Genomic DNA, 17,080 nt, shown 5'->3' on the forward strand with positions numbered 1-17,080 from the left:
GTCCTGCACGCAGTTTTAATCTCCCAGGAAGTTCCATAACAGCGCACACTCCACTGCAGAGTGAAATTTTCATTCTGAAGTTAATTTCTACCATCATAACATTAGGGGGTTGAGAAGTAAGACAGATGAGCATCATTTATTTTTGGAAGATGTGGAAAACTCTGAAGTAATAGATGTCCTGTTCCCCTCTGAACACGAAATAACCAAAGGGTTGGAGTAGTTAGTTGTCAGAGGCTACACACCATCATTATTTTTGTTAAGAGGTAACAGGGAAAGAGGAGGAATTGAAATGTGAAGGTCGGCCGGGGTGGCCGAGCGGTTTTAGGCGCTACTGCCTGGAACCGCGTGACCACTACGGTCGCAGGTTCGAATCCTGCCTCGGGTATGGATGTGTGTGATGTCCTTAGGTTAGTTAGGTTTAAGTAGTTCTAAGTTCTAGGGGACTGATGAACTCAGAAGTTAAGTCCCATAGTGCTCAGAGCCATTTCAACCATTTGAAACATGAAAAAGTTGGACACAAAGTCAAAAATATTGAGACGCATAGTATATATGTTGACCAGAACGTAGAAGCATTTACTGCTGAGTTGTTATTGCAGAACACTTCTTTGAGAATTGAAACAATTTGCAGAACCCCTCCAGCAAATTTTCAGCTATTTATGAGAATTCTTGATCCATTATTTAGCAACCTATCGAAAGAGAAGAAACAGTTACTAGTTTGTGACAATTTAAATTTAGATTTCTGATTAGATATGGACAGGAAAAATTAGCCAGAATCATTATTTGGGTCTTTCAGACTAATTTTAGTAGTCATTTTTCCAATTAGTATGCAGCAAGGTAGTAGAACACTGAGTCATATCATTTTAATAGACAGTGCTCAGGCTGAAACAGTTAACGTGGAGCCAGTAGTTAATAGACTGTCTAATCGTGATGTACAATTAATGGAAATCAACAATATGGCGCCTTAAAATCGTTAGACAGATTCATACACTGCAGTAAGGTTTGTAAATGAGAGAAGCATCCCATGTTTTAAGAGAAAGTTGAGAAAGGTTGTATGGGATGGGGTATATATTGTAAGAGGCGCTAATGTCAAGTACAGCTTATTCCATAGTAAATTTGTATCAATGTTTGAGAGTTCCTTTTCTTAAACGCTAACCAGAATATCCATTAAAAAGCAAGTCAGCCATGGTTAACTAGGAGAATTAAAATCTCATGTAAGAGGAAGAGGAAAGTTTATGTAAAGGCAAAAATAAGTCAAGATCCGACATTACTTGTGCAATACAAAAAAATACAAAAGGAATTTTTTTCAGGCACAGTAAATTACGCATTTTATTAAACATCTTCATAAGAAAGGCGAAAATAAAGATTCAAACTAGTATCGTAAACTTTAATTACTCACATCTCTTTCAAAATACCCGAAAACGTAATGTACTAAAGATTAGTCTCATACTTAAGGGTAAACAATTTACTTAGCATATTTCAATTTGAGTTCCAAGAGATTTGTGCCACTGGGAATGTTACAAGTTTTATTCTGTAGATGATGTTAATATCTTAGAATAACGCAAGTTTTATGGAATTGAGGACTTTGGACACAACTGATTTGAATCGCACTTAACAAATAGAATTCAAAATTTTGGGGTCAGTAATTCATAAAGTTTTGGAAGAATAGAAAATGTTGTGACTGGCGAGTAATCACAACGGGAGTCTCACGGAGGTCAATTTCAGGTCCCTCTTTTTTACATATATTATGACTTCCACTTAAAATTCTACGAGCAGAATTGGTATTTTTGAAGGAGATAATAGCATTATAATTAACCTCATTAGCGAGAAAGCAACAGAATGAATAGTAAATGATGTTTTCCAAAGGATTATTAAGTGGTTCTGAGAAAATGGACTCTCCCTAAATTTTGAAAAATCACATTGTATTCACTGGACAACAAATAGATTCATACCAACAGTTTATGTAGCACACAAGGAGCAATAAGGTAGAATACTCCAAATTTTTACGTGTCCATAGAGATGAAACCGTGAGCTAAAAGAAGCGTATTACTGAACGTCTCATACAATTACATTCGGCTAATTAGGCTCTTTGAATATTGTCAATCTTTGAAACAAACGAATTAACCTCCTCACACATTTTGCATATTGTCTGAGACACACAGTCCTATAGGTAGGACGTGACGTGTTCTTCTCTAGCCCACAGCAAACTGAACTGTCCTTTGGCAACTGCGTGGCTGAACTGCATCCAGTACACAGAGGTCGCTCTTGCTGGCAACCAGTGGAGGGCCGACACGGCGCGCGGCATTGACCGCGGCGCGACGTGTCGTTTTGCGCAACTATTATCGGCGTTCGTGGAATTCTTGCGACGTGTTGCTATCTATCGCCGGGGCCGCCTCCTGCGATGTCGACTGCAACGACACCACAAAACCGAATTTGTGTTCGAACTGGTCCTGGCGACTTATTTGTTTTCATCTCTTTCAGTTACTGCCCTACGCCACTGACTCTGATTTCGATGTCCTCCATGTGAGAGTATTTATGAACGTCAAAAGGTGGTATGTTTCTACGATCCTCTTGCGTGAATCATTTCTTAAACGTCAAATTTAAAACTTCAGCTTTCTTTTTGCTGCCTTCTGTTGCTACTACTGGTGAACCCGTATAGTTATTTTACGTAGGACCAGAAGTTCTCGGGTTCTCGGCAGTATGTTTTGGTAAGGTATGATGATGTCGCTTGGCGACGGCCTCCCGTCGGGTAGACCGTTCACTTGGTGCAAGTCTTTCGGTTTGACGCCACTTCGGCGACTTGCGCGTCAATGGGGATGAAATGATGACGATTAGAACAACACAACACCTAGTCCCTGAGCGGAGAAAAATCTCCGCTCCAGCCGGAAATTGAACCCGGGGCCTTAGGATTGACAGTCCGTCGCGCTGACCACTTTTTTTTTCAAGTGCTCTACCAACTTTTTTTTCTTTTTTTGTTTTTTTTCGGAAGTTCACAAACATTAAATGAAATGCATCCTCTGCTAAAAAAAAGATATTTTAAAACAAATCACAAATTTAAAGAAACAGGGATGTTTTTATTTATTTATTTTCAATAAAGATCACTCTGTTAAAAGGAACATGTAGATCATTTTATCGTATAGTATGTGCATTAAATATTGAGTGGTGAGAGAAGCGTGAGGTTCATTATCAGCTGTCAAATGTGCACACCGCCTGCACCCGGCACATCCCAGCTGCGTGGGGGGTCGAGGAAGACTGCCTGAAGATAGTTGGCAAAAGTATTCCGGTAGTGTGACCATCTACGAACCTCATTGTGGGCTTGCTGCAAGACATACCAAAAGTCAAGTCGCGACTTGGCAGCACCCCCATAGATGCACGCGATCGTCCAACCTTTGACCCAGATGATCGACTGTGATTTAGTCGCCGGAAAGTAGTCACTCTCCAAATGTAAGAAGGAAGCAAGTGTAATATGTTGCGGGGTCACACGGAGGTAGCAAGCCACCATCTGTCTTCCTAGGAGCCAGACGTCCTTAACCGCGATACAAGTTAAGCGGTGATGGTCGTCATCCACTTGGCGACATTTCGGGCATAGTGGAGTGTCCACTAGTCCAATTGCATGGAGCCGTTGGTTGGTGTTGAACTTGCCACAGGCGACAGAGAACCACAGTGCCCGAACGAAGGTAGGGAGGAATTTTTGGTGCACATGTCTCCAAATCTTCGGCCAATGCAACCTGGGGTGTTTGAGTTCAATGACATTACGACTTATCCGTAGTAGCAGCCAAACATAAAAATCCTTCGCGCTTGGCGGTCTCGTGCGCGGAAGCTCGTCTCTGATATAACTAAGTTCCACGATAAATGTTGATACATGCGCAAAATGTGGCGTAATGTTGCCCACCGCCACCGGAGGTGTGAGAGACGCTGGAACCAGGAGATCCAGTAGGCGGGATGTAAGGGAATCACGCCCGCTACGCCATTGCTTGTACATCGTGGCTAGAAGGAGCGCTGTCGCTCGGCAGTGAACATTCGTAAGTCCGAGTCCCCCCTTGTCCGTAGGGAGCGTGAGCGTTTAGTATCGCACCTTAAGGGGCGATCCAATCATCACAAAATAGGCTAGTGCTGATTGAAGTCGACGTCCGAGCGTGAGTGGTAGGGGCAGGATCTGCGAAATATGCACCATTCGAGAAACCACATAAGTGTTCAGATACTCGACTCGCTGCAAAGGATCAAGGCGCCGTAGGAGATGTTGTTGGACCATGGTACGTGTTTTCTGAAAAATACGTCGGTAGTTAACTGCCGCAGATGTTTTACAGATGAGGTAAAGTCTACGCCGAGATAGCGGAATCGTTGTACATAAGGAAACGGACTGATTTCATCCGGCGTAAGGCCCCCTTCCAACCGGCATTGCCGCCGATTTGTTCATGTTCACTGCACTACCCGCCGTCACACTGTGGTCCATCAACAGTTCAATGACCGTCTTCACCTCTTCCTTAGAAAGAACGAGCAGCAGGAGGTCGTCCGCATAGGCACGACATTTGAAGGTGTAGCCCCGTAGCTCCATCCCAGAAAGAGAATTGGTTAGCCTCCCAATTAATGGTTCCAACGCTATCGCGAACTGCGCCCCCATAAATCCTTCTAATGAGACCAGTAAAACGGTCTGGAAATCCCATTTGTTCCAGTACAGCGTACAGATAGTTGTGGCGCACCTTATCAAAGGCACTGTCAAAATCAACCGCCACCATCGCCGCTTTAAGCCGGCACTCTTCCGCCAGCGCTATCACATCACGGCATTCGCCAGTAGCTGTTTGCACATTCACCGATCCACCCGGTGTCGTCTGTTCTGGAGAGAGAACGCTACGAATTAACATACGACACCGGGACGCTAGCAACCGTGCAAAGATCTTATAGTCGGCATTAAGCAGGGTGATTGGGCGATAATGTTTGACCGTAATTCCTGGCTTCGGTTTATGTACTGGCACCAAGAGGCCTTCCATAAAAGCCGGTGGAATAGGCGCATCGGAATTTAACACCTCGTTGTACATTTCCGTCCATCGCGGTGCCATTTCGTTGGGAAATTCTAGATAAAATTCAGCAGGAAGCACATCAATGCCTGGGGACCGATTCAACGCACCTTGTGCGATCGCATCATGTACTTCCTCACAGCTAATGGCTTCCAGTAAGGTTCCAGCGGGTTCCACCGTCAGTGTACGGGAAACGTACGTGGCTATACGGTCGGGGTCATCGACAGGGGCTGCTTCTTCCCGATAGATGTGCTGGTAATGGTCGACGAATGCAGAGACAATGTCCGCTTGACGCGTCACTCTTCGGTCTTCGCGGATAATTAATTCCCGTACCAAAACGCGTCGTCGGTGCTTTCGTTCATTCACGACGTGGTGCATGGAAGGAATCTCGTGCCTTATCGTATCGTGACATCTGGCGCGCACCATGGTTCCCTGAAGATGTTTCCGAGCTAAAGCCACTAGTTTAGCTATTATCCTTTTGCGTTCGATCCAGATGTCCTGTCCCGGTGAACCATCATCCAGGTCGCGCAGTGCTGCAAAATAAAAGTCGGTCGTACGGCGGCGCCATTCTGCCATCTCCCTGCTATATGAGATGAACGTACGGCGAAGCGCCGGTTTAGCACACGTCAGCTACCAATCAAGCATCGTCGTATACCTTCCAACCCTTCGCTCGCACATCGTCCATGTCTCAAGAATCCGTTGTCGGCATTCAGGATCATGTAGATGTTGAATGTTTAGTTTCCACGGGGCCTTACTGTTCCACACCTCTCTACGGGGAAGAAGCACCGTACAGATGTAAGCGCTGTGATCGGAAAACGCCAATGGCCAGCGTTCCACGTCCTGGACATCATTTGCATGAGCCCGTGAGATATAAATGCGATCTAATCTGCTCGCCGAGTGACTTGTCACATAGGTGCATCCCGGTGCATCTCCATGACGTAATTCCCACGTGTCACTAAGTACAAGGTCATTGACAACGATTCGCAACTCCTGGCTGGTGTTTGCTTGCGGCCATTGCTCTTTCTGGTTGAGAACACAGTTGAAATCTCCACCAATTATTACACATTCATAACGTCCATGGAATAGTGGGGCAATGTCTTCTGCATAAAATCGCGCCCTTCCCGCCGCCGATTATTTCCCGACGGTGCATAAAGATTGATGATGCGTGTCCCAAACGTTGTGAAAGCCATTCCTCTGGCCGACGGAAGATAATACACGTTTTCCACTGGGAAGCAATCGCGCACGTAAACTGCCACCCCACTCCCATTGTTATCTCCATATGACGAATAGGATTGGTAGCCTGCGATGTATGGGAGTGCAGCTATGTGGACTTCCTGCAGCAAAGCAATATCCACATCAGATGCCCACATCGTGTCCTTCAGTAGGTGTATTTTGGCCGGTGAACGCACGTCATTCATATTTAATGTCGCAATACGGTTCGCATGGCGTTGAATCCAACTCTGTCGAGGCGCAACAACATCTCCCTGCATCGGCGTTGGGGGCTGGGTTAGAAGACGTTCTCCCGCCCCTCTCCCTTCACCCTCAGCAATTATTAGGCCGTCTTCGTGAGTGCCGGCTGCCTCTGTATGACGTCCGGCGCCTCCTCAATATCGTCATACCACATCTTTTCAGGCTGTGATATATTCGTGTCCATAGCCACAGCATCTGCGTCTGGAGAGCCAATTGGCTGTGATTCCTCTTCAGCATCACCACGTCCCGGTACCGTCAATGTGACAGACCGCTGTGGGTCTGATCGAACAGTTCCCATTGCCTCATCCTGTTTCGTAGAAGCTGTTGTGTCGTCTTGGTCCACATGCACATCGTCGTCGGGGCAAGGGGAGTCATGCCGAGGAGATGTCGTGCGACGCCGCCGTTTCCTCCTTTTCGGGGAACGTTGTTTGCGTGATCTTCCTTCCGTGTCCTCAGATTGTAGGGAATCACGGCTGCCCGACAGAAAAGCATCCGTAGGAACTGGAAGTGTTTCGAGTCCCATCGTTGTACTTGGCGGGAGTTCGGTCGAAACTGATGTTGTCGTCTCAGAGTGCGTTCCAGACGGAACAGCATCCGTAGTGGCTGGGACTGCTTCGTGTACTATCGGTGTGCTTGGTGGGAGTTCGGTCTCATCTGATGTTGGCGCCGTAGATTGTATGCTAGATGGAACAGCATCCTCTGTCATCCCGACGTCTGCGACAAGGTTTCGGAGAGTGCCATCTTGATCTTCCACCGGGACTGTGTCATTTCGGTCATCAGCGGACGCAGTCAGGGCTTTGGCATAGGTGATCGGTAGTACTGTCATCGCCGGCGACGGCTCCCGCACATCTGAAGGCAGTTGCGTAATCCGCCGTTGCATACAGTTCGACCTGAGGTGTCCCTCCTGGCCACAGCCAGAGCATGTACGTGGTTGACCATCGTAAATCACCACCGCCCGACAACCACCAATTGTCAGGTAGGACGGTACATGCTTCTGAAGATCAATAGTGATCTGTCGCACTCCGTTAAGAACAGGGTACGTGGCGAATTGTGTCCAGCGTTCTGCCGTGTGACCATGTACCGTGTCGTATGGCTTAAAAGCCTCGATAACTTCTTCAGCCGGGAGCTCCAGTGGCAGCTCAAAAACACGTATTGTCCGTACACCCAGACCAGCATGTTCTACAGTTACCGTGCCGACATTCCCGTCACTATGGCAAAATCGGAGACCTGCTTTTGTCGCCTGTAGAATTCTCTCACACGCCGCGTCATTTACTATCTTAACATACACCGTGGGACTAATGATGGACAGGTGAATTCCGACAATATCGTTTGGCGGTATCTTGACTTCCTCTCGAATGAATCGTTCCACTGCTAAAGCCTTTGGTCGTTCGTAGTCTTTGCAGAAATTGAATCATAATGTAGTTTTCCTGTACTTGTTCGCCATGATCGTTGTTACTAGCCCGCGCGCAGACTAAGTCCACAAGTAAACAAACACTCGCACACGCCGCACAGGCGAAGGTATCGGACCTCTGCTCCGCACCGCCGCTAGCGCCGAACTGTCCACTCAGCTATCGGGGGCGGACGCTAAGGTATGATGACGGAAGTTGTTATATGCTTCGCACACTGATCTTCTTACGGACTCACAAATTTTCAGTAACTTTTGCCTGTCTACATTTGCGAGTTTTTTTTTTTTTTGAACAGAAAGTGCAGCAATCTCAGTTCACTCACCATTTTTCTAATTCGATTGTTAAACCACGGAGGTTCTTTCCATCCTTAATCCACTAACTTGTCATGTGAGTCTCCGGATCGCGAATTACAATCCGTTAAAACTTTACCCACATTCGTTTTCGCCCATCATTCTGGAGCTAAATGATATCCATTCGTTTTCGAAGTGGGATGCTAACAACTGCTTATTTAATTCTTCTCGTGCAATATAGTGGGAATTAGTGAAGTTCGGTGGCAGGAGGAACAAGACTTTTGGTCAGGTGATTACAGGGTTATAAATACAAAATCAAATAGGGGTAATGCAGGAGTAGGTTTAATAATGAATAAAAAAATAGGAGTGCGGGTTAGCTACTACAAACAGCATAGTGAACGCATTATTGTGGCCACGATAGACACAAAGCCCATGCCTACTACAGTAGTACAAGTTTATATGCCAACTACCTCTGCAGATGATGAAGAAATAGATGAAATGTATGACGAGATAAAAGAAATTATTCAGGTAGTGAAGGGAGACGAAAATTTAATAGTCATGGGTGACTGGAATTCGTCAGTAGGAAAAGGGAGAGAAGGAAACATAGTAGGTGAATATGGATTGGGGGGAAGGAATGAAAGAGGAAGCCGCCTTGTAGAATTTTGCACAGAGCATAACTTAATCATAGCCAACACTTGGTTCAAGAATCATAAAAGAAGGTTGTATACCTGGAAGAATCCTGGAGATACTAAAAGGTATCAGATAGATTATATAATGGTAAGACAGAGATTTAGGAACCAGGTTTTAAATTGTAAGACATTTCCTGGGGCAGATGTGGATTCTGACCACAATCTATTGGTTATGAGCTGCAGATTGAAACTGAAGAAACTGCAAAAAGGTGGGAATTTAAGGAGATGGGACCTGGATAAACTGAAAGAACCAGAGGTTGTAGAGAGTTTCAGGGAGAGCATAAGGGAACAATTGACAGGAATGGGGGAAAGAAATACAGTAGAAGAAGAATGGGTAGCTCTGAGGGATGAAGTAGTGAAGGCAGCAGAGGATCAAGTAGGTAAAAAGACGAGGGCTAATAGAAATCCTTGGGTAACAGAAGAAATATTGAATTTAATTGATGAAAGGAGAAAATATAAAAATGCAGTAAATGAAGCAGGCAAAAAGGAATACAAACGTCTCAAAAATGAGATCGACAGGAAGTGCAAAATGGCTAAGCAGGGATGGCTAGAGGACAAATGTAAGGATGTAGCGGCTTGTCTCACTAGGGGTAAGATAGATACTGCCTACAGGAAAATTAAAGAGACCTTTGGAGAGAAGAGAACCACTTGTATGAATATCAAGAGCTCAGATGGAAACCCAGTTCTAAGCAAAGAAGGGAAGGCAGAAAGGTGGAAGGAGTATATAGAGGGTTTATACAAGGGCAATGTACTTGAGGACAATATTATGGAAATGGAAGAGGATGTAGATGAAGACGAAATGGGAGATAAGATACTGCGTGAAGAGTTTGACAGAGCACTGAAAGACCTGAGTCGAAACAAGGCCCCGGGAGTAGACAACATTCCATTTGAACTACTGATGGCCTCGGGAGAGCCAGTCATGAAAAAACTCTACCATCTGGTGAGCACGATGTATGAGACAGGCGAAATACCCTCAGACTTCAAGAAGAATATAATAATTCCAATCCCAAAGAAAGCAGGTGTTGACAGATGTGAAAATTACCGAACTATCAGTTTAATAAGTCACAGCTGCAAAATACTAACGCGAATTCTTTACAGACGAATGGAAAAACTGGTAGAAGCCGACCTCGGGGAAGATCAGTTTAGATTCCGTAGAAATATTGGACCACGTGAGGCAATACTGACCTTACGACTTATCTTAGAAGAAAGATTAAGAAAAGGCAAACCTACGTTTCTAGCATTTGTAGACTTAGAGAAAGCTTTTGACAATGTTAACTGGAATACTCTCTTTCAAATTCTGAAGGTGGCAGGGGTAAAATACAGGGAGCGAAAGGCTATTTACAGTTTGTACAGAAACCAGATGGCAGTTATAAGAATCGAGGGGCATGAAAGGGAAGCAGTGGTTGGGAAAGGAGTAAGACAGGGTTGTAGCCTCTCCCCGATGTTATTCAATCTGTATATTGAGCAAGCAGTAAAGGAAACAAAAGAAAAATTCGGAGTAGGTATTAAAATTCATGGAGAAGAAGTAAAAACTTTGAGGTTCGCCGATGACATTGTAATTCTGTCAGAGACAGCAAAGGACTTGGAAGAGCAGTTGAACGGAATGGACAGTGTCTTGAAAGGAGGATATACGATGAACATCAACAAAAGCAAAACGAGGATAATGGAATGTAGTCAAATTAAGTCGGGTGATGCTGAGGGAATTAGATTAGGAAATGAGACACTTAAAGTAGTAAAGGAGTTTTGCTATTTAGGGAGTACAATAACCGATGATGGTCGAAGTAGAGAGGATATAAAATGTAGACTGGCAATGGCAAGGAAAGCGTTTCTCAAGAAGAGGAATTTGTTAACATCGAGTATAGATTTAAGTGTCAGAAAGTCGTTTCTGAAAGTATTTGTATGGAGTGTAGCTATGTATGGAAGTGAAACATGGACGATAACTAGTTTGGACAAGAAGAGAATAGAAGCTTTCGAAATGTGGTGCTACAGAAGAATGCTGAAGATAAGGTGGGTAGATCACGTAACTAATGAGGAGGTATTGAATAGGATTGGGGAGAAGAGAAGTTTGTGGCACAACTTGACTAGAAGAAGGGATCGGTTGGTAGGACATGTTTTGAGGCATCAAGGGATCACAAATTTAGCATTGGAGGGCTGTGTGGAGGGTAAAAATCGTAGAGGGAGACCAAGAGATGAATACACTAAGCAGATTCAGAGGGATGTAGGTTGCAGTAGATACTGGGAGATGAAGAAGCTTGCACAGGATAGAGTAGCATGGAGAGCTGCATCAAACCAGTCTCAGGACTGAAGACCACAACAACAACTCGTGCAAATAATCTCGTCTCTTCTTGACGCATTCACGAACTTTAGTAAACATCGTTGCTATGATGACATCATGAGCATGAATCCCAGTCTCCACAACGACACTGTGGAGCCGGACACGGTGGCCGAGCGGTTCTAGGCGCTACAGTCTGGAACCGCGCGTCCGCTACGGTCGCAGGCTCGAATCCTGCCTCGGGCACGGATGTGTGTGATGTCCTTAGGTTAGTTAGGTTTAAGTAGTTCTAAGTTCTAGGGGACTGATGACCTCAGATATTAAGTCCCATACTGCTCAGAGCCACAATGTGGATAAGGTCAGGCCTGTTTGTAGCTATATTGTGTAAAATACTTTCGTTGAGTGTGTATTGTTTAGCTATATGTTCAAGGGTGTTTTCGTGATAAGTGTTAAAAGGTACTTCGCAAGACTGATTTTCCGAACCATCCGCAATGAATACATAGGCGTCACAGACTGTACCCGGTATTGCAGTCACCTCCAACTAATCCTGTACAATCTGGTTATTTCCGCGAAACTGAGCGCAGGATTTCTTTGAATGATTCTACAGTTGTTACGGCGGAATCTGGTGGCCGGTAGAAGCACCTGATAATTGAGTTCACTTAGGCCTGCTATTCGTGTCCAGATAACTTTACACTCAGACTCACCTAAGACCACGGTAGGCACAATATTTTTGTCAACAGCCGTCAACACTCTCCTTCCAATAGTGTCAAATCTGTCTTTTCGATATACGTTCCATGCCTCGCTAAGTAATTCGGAGTTTTCTACTTCCGGTTTCAATCAGCTGAGGTTTCCAAGAATAATTTGAAAGTGACAACTTTTCTGTAGGGAAGTAAGTTTATGAACTTTATTACTAGTGTATCGGCAATCTACTGATAAAATTTTTGCAGTAGCTGTGTCTTTACTTTGCACGCGAACTGATTTCGCTCTATGAATGTCGACAGGCGAACTTCTGCCTAGCCTCAAAAGCTCCTTGTGCACTCCACAAGTACTCTGCTAACCGAGTACCTGCTTCCTAAGTGTATTGCACCCCTGACCCATCAAAGGGTGTCCTACAACTCTCCGCCATATAATGCAGGTCCGGAAATCTGCAGCCATGACGGTCACTGAATCGACTGAGCCTCCGATTGAGACCCTCCACTCGGTTCATAACTAAAAGACCCCAATCGACTCTGAATACGATGCTGCAAATTGTGAGCTCTGCTTGTATCCCGCTAGCGATGGCAACAGTCTCCACTCTTACGCTAGCCGCCTGTAGGAACTGAGGAAGGTCTCAGAACCCAAGCGACAGGCGTCATTGGTACTGACATGAGGAACAACTTGCCAATGACTGCAGGCTGCGTCTCCTCCACATCTCTCATGAGGCCCCCCGCCAGGCACACAATGTGCACATTGGAATTCTTTCCACCCTTGAACGCTAAGCCCTATTGGGCTTCATAACGGACCTGACACTGCAGCTCCCAATAACTAGTAAACCCATCCCACCGAGTGACTGTCTGGATCCTGCTGAAGGAGCGTTCACATGTCCACTCACACAGTAAATTGAAGAGGTAAGACGGCCAGCCTCCACACTGATTCTCCGTCTCGAGCTACGCGACCGTGTAACAACACACCACTCACCCTGCAGTGTGTTCGGTTCCCTAACGTTGGGTACACTAGAAGATGCCTCGACAAGAGAGCGCGTGAACGAAACAAGGGACACCTGAGGTGTTACACGAGACGAGCCAGATTCTCCGCTGCTACCACACCCCGAGGCAGCTGCCTGCGGAGGACAGACTGCAGACATGTTCAACTTCTGCTGATCGCGAACTGCATCGAAGACGTACACGCTACCGTAACTAAAACCCGATACTACGTTTCTCAAATACAAAACTAAAGAATTGTGTAATTAATTTAAGAATTAAACTTTTCAAGCACCAACGAAGGCTGAGGCCTCGGTCTATTACAAGATGTTGACAAATAATGAAGTTATTGTGTGCTTACTGCAAATTAATCTTTATATTTTAAGCAAGCACCATGTTTTCACATACTTTCTTGTTCAGATTCATTATTTCATTAATTTTCCGGTATTGTTGGTTGTATCTAAGGTTTGAAAATATACATCACACTCACATGTAACATTGATAGCTCTTGGAGCACAATGATTATTTTGTGTAATATGTGTTAAAGTGTTTCTTTTGTTTGTTTGCAGTTAATTGCAATATGACAATTCTAGTATACAAATTATGTCCGATTTCATCCTGTTCACTTTTACCTCAATATTTGATTACTATGACATCATTAATCTTTGCATAATTCTTCCGAAAAATAGTATCGATAACATAAAATGTCAATTTTGGTAACAGTTTATCTTTGTTGCGAATCATCTATTCCTTTACAAACGTCTATATAGCTATAGTGATCAATAATTTACGGAAACGGTACGAATGGAAGTTGATTTGTCATGTCTCTTAGAGACTAAGCAGGAAACCACACTTTGAGAAAAGGCAGAGTCACAGAATAATATTGGAACATAATTTCAAATCAAGTCTTGGTAAGGGGCGAATCGTTGGACCAGCTGGACATTTGTTATCCAATTTGTAAAGTTGGTGATGAACCTCAGTCTGCAGTGGCAGCACCTAATAACTAACTTCAGCAAAATAATCAGCTTTAAGAATGTAAACGAGGGCCTCCCGTCGGGTAGACCGTTCGCCGGGTGCACGTCTTTCGATTTGACGGCACTTCGGCGACTTGCGTGTCGATGGTGATGAAATGATGATGGTTAGGACAACACAACACCCATCCTTGAGCGGAGAAAACCTCCGACACAGTCGGGACTTGAACCCGGGCTCCTAAGATTGATATCCTGTCGCGCTGACCACTCAGCTACTGGGGGCGGACAGATTTAAGAATGAATGTCTCAGATGGTTGCCCTGTAGATGAACGTGGGTTGTTTGTGAGACCTTTATTTCGATGTCCTGCTTGGCAAAGACACCTTTTTGTTTCTTGCCTTCTTTTCAGCTAATAACTTTGGGAATGATCTAGTTAAACTTGTGCACCGCGCTGGGGACAGCTCTTTTAAAATTTTACTCCTTTACGCCCCATCACCGTTCTTAAGTCGGACGCTTCCTGCTGAAAACTTTTGTGCAAGTGGGAAGTAATAAAAATCAGCAAACTTTTCGTTTATATTTGATGAATAATTCGACTCAGTATGATTTGAGCTAGACAGTCTCTTAAAATATCAAAGTTTAGATAGATTAATGAGAATACAGAGGTTGTATGCACTGATTTCAATTCCTCCTTATTAACCAATTGCTTTTCTGGGGGAGCTTTAGAATTGAGAAGTGCTGAGGATACACGGCGGGGGAGTTGCAAGTGTGACTGCCTGACTCTAATCTCCTGTGGACCGACGGAAAGTGGTCTTCGCAGAATCACTAGTGGTAGGATTGACAGACAGACATTGGCCTCGTGTTATCTTGGGGAAAGTCTCCTTGGCTAGCGTCATACTGGCGCCTGGCATATTTTGCAGTTTATTGCACATATCTGTTTTGGATGGCCGAACTGAAAGTATTCCTTCCAGATGACGGAACTGTGCTTGTAGGAAGTGGTAACCAGACTGTGCTAACTAAAGTACATTCATTGGATTGTAATATTTAACGTCTTCCGGCGGAAGACATTGCTGTAAGGAAACAAGTACGCCATTGGCAGACCTATATTTGGATTGTTTGGGGGAAGAGACCAAACAGCGAGATCATCGGTCTCATCGGATTAGGGGAGGATGGGGAAGGAAGTCGGCCGTGCCCTTTCAAAGGAACCATCCCAGCATTTGCCTGGAGCGATTTAGGGAAATCACGGAAAACCTAAATCAGGATGGCCGGACGCGGGATTGAACCGTCGCCCCCCCCGAATGCGAGGGCAGACCTATAAAACTTTAAGAAGATTGTATGTCGATACTCTCGGAGGAAATAAAGGAGCAGTCAGTTCTTTACTGACTAGAAAGAAGGGCTACGTCTCTGGTTGGCACTGACCACATCGGTACTGCGCAGGGTTTGCTCTCAGCTGGAACAGCAGACTCCATTATCAGGGCGGGCTCGTATGTTCGAGTCCTTGAAAGAACGGTTCTAGCGACGTAATTGATGGCCGCCAGGCATGGGATCACAAAGCTGCTCATATCGCACAGGCGATAATGGTGAGCGTAACTTGCAGCTTCGACACAGTACGACCATAGCAAAACTAGAAGTTCACATTCATTTTTGGATTCACTTTCCCACATTCGTTACCTCATTCTCAGTTGAATGGGCTTCTTCGTTTCTCCAGTCACAAAAGAGTTAGTGAAACTGATGCGTAGGTAGCTTGAGAGAAATTACTTAATGTGAGGCATATGATTACAAACTTATTTCGACCCTCACGAATAACCTATGGTTAACCTATCTACTACTCACAGTAAATATTTTATGTTTGTGATACTTATGATTTCATGACTAATTCAGATGCTTATTCATTCTCGTAACAGTCTGTAATAAATTATAGAGGTCACTTAATCATGTCTTTGATCCAAATAGATGTTGTCTCCCTGGTGGTATTTAATACTTTTCAATGATAAAATGCATACTCCCACCTTAAGATTCACTGCTGGGGCTACGATATTTCATAGCGTTAATCATTACTTTATGTACATTTATTCCAGCATTCGAATTTAAGGGTGTGTCTGAATGGCGATTACTTCTGATTCAGTTAACTTCACTCACAGACATGCAGTGTTTTGCAGGAAGAGGGGCGTGAAGTAACTAACGTAGCTTGACGAAGGCACTGATATTTCCAGGTGATTAATTCAGAATGAACTTAGGTTGGCTGTGTTGGTATCGGGCGTAGTCACAGACAAACTACCAAGATAAAAAGTATTGTTTAGCATGTTAAAATTCATACAAATAAATGGTCTCCGAAAGGTTCGTGAACAAATACGCTCTTCAATTAGGAACGAATCAATTCATGAGAGACTAAATTCACTTACGTAAGATGCTCGTTGTTACTTCTCATCACGGACAGAGGCTTCCATACCAAATCGCACTCCACACGCAAAATTTGAATGAAAACAATCAACAATTATAATTTTCAAGGGAATGAATTGTATTACACTTCTGACTGAACAGATTGAAACTCTCTACGTGTGGAAGTGAATCAAACTACGATATAACTCCAAACTATACTAGTAAACTCGGAAGAGCTACGGTGTCACACGCTTGTGTCGCGGAAGCTAAGTGAGTCTGATCGTTAGAAAATGTCGGCCGTTCGCTTCCTCTCTGAAAGTGGAGGAGCACGCAGAACAGTTAGGCAGTACTAACAACGCTCATAGCCACTTAAAAGAAAATGGTTTGTCTCTGGCTACGTTAATTGCTATTCTCAACCACCAGAAAATTGTTCCGTTGGTTAACGTCAGGCGTACTGAGGTTAACTTACCGCTTCGAAATTACAAAACAGATTCTTTCCTAATTTTGATCATTCAGAAGTGTATAAATGTAGGGATGTGGATCAAGTAGATACAGAACATAATAAAAAGAAACCTTTTTCCTTCTCACACTTCCTCCAGAGGCCCATCACCACAGTAAAAGTACACCATTTGGTGTGACTCACGTGTTAATAACGCGCTCGGAAATTCTAATTGACAGACCTTATGAAGAGGAAGAGACTGTACCGTTTCAAGGGTTTCAAAAATTGGTGTAGTGGTATCCTTGCAAACTCTTTCGTTAACACATTTTTAAATGTGGAATTTAACACTTTGGCTACGGCACCTTGCAACGAAAGAGCATTAAGTTTACATGTCCATAATATGTTGACAGTATCTGGTTTAAAGCCTATAATGACTATGTAAATGCGAATATCGGAATAGAGATGTCATAAGATGGTT

The sequence above is a fragment of the Schistocerca cancellata genome, chromosome 4 (genome assembly GCF_023864275.1).
Source record: "Schistocerca cancellata isolate TAMUIC-IGC-003103 chromosome 4, iqSchCanc2.1, whole genome shotgun sequence".
Taxonomy (NCBI): Eukaryota; Metazoa; Arthropoda; class Insecta; order Orthoptera; family Acrididae; genus Schistocerca; species Schistocerca cancellata.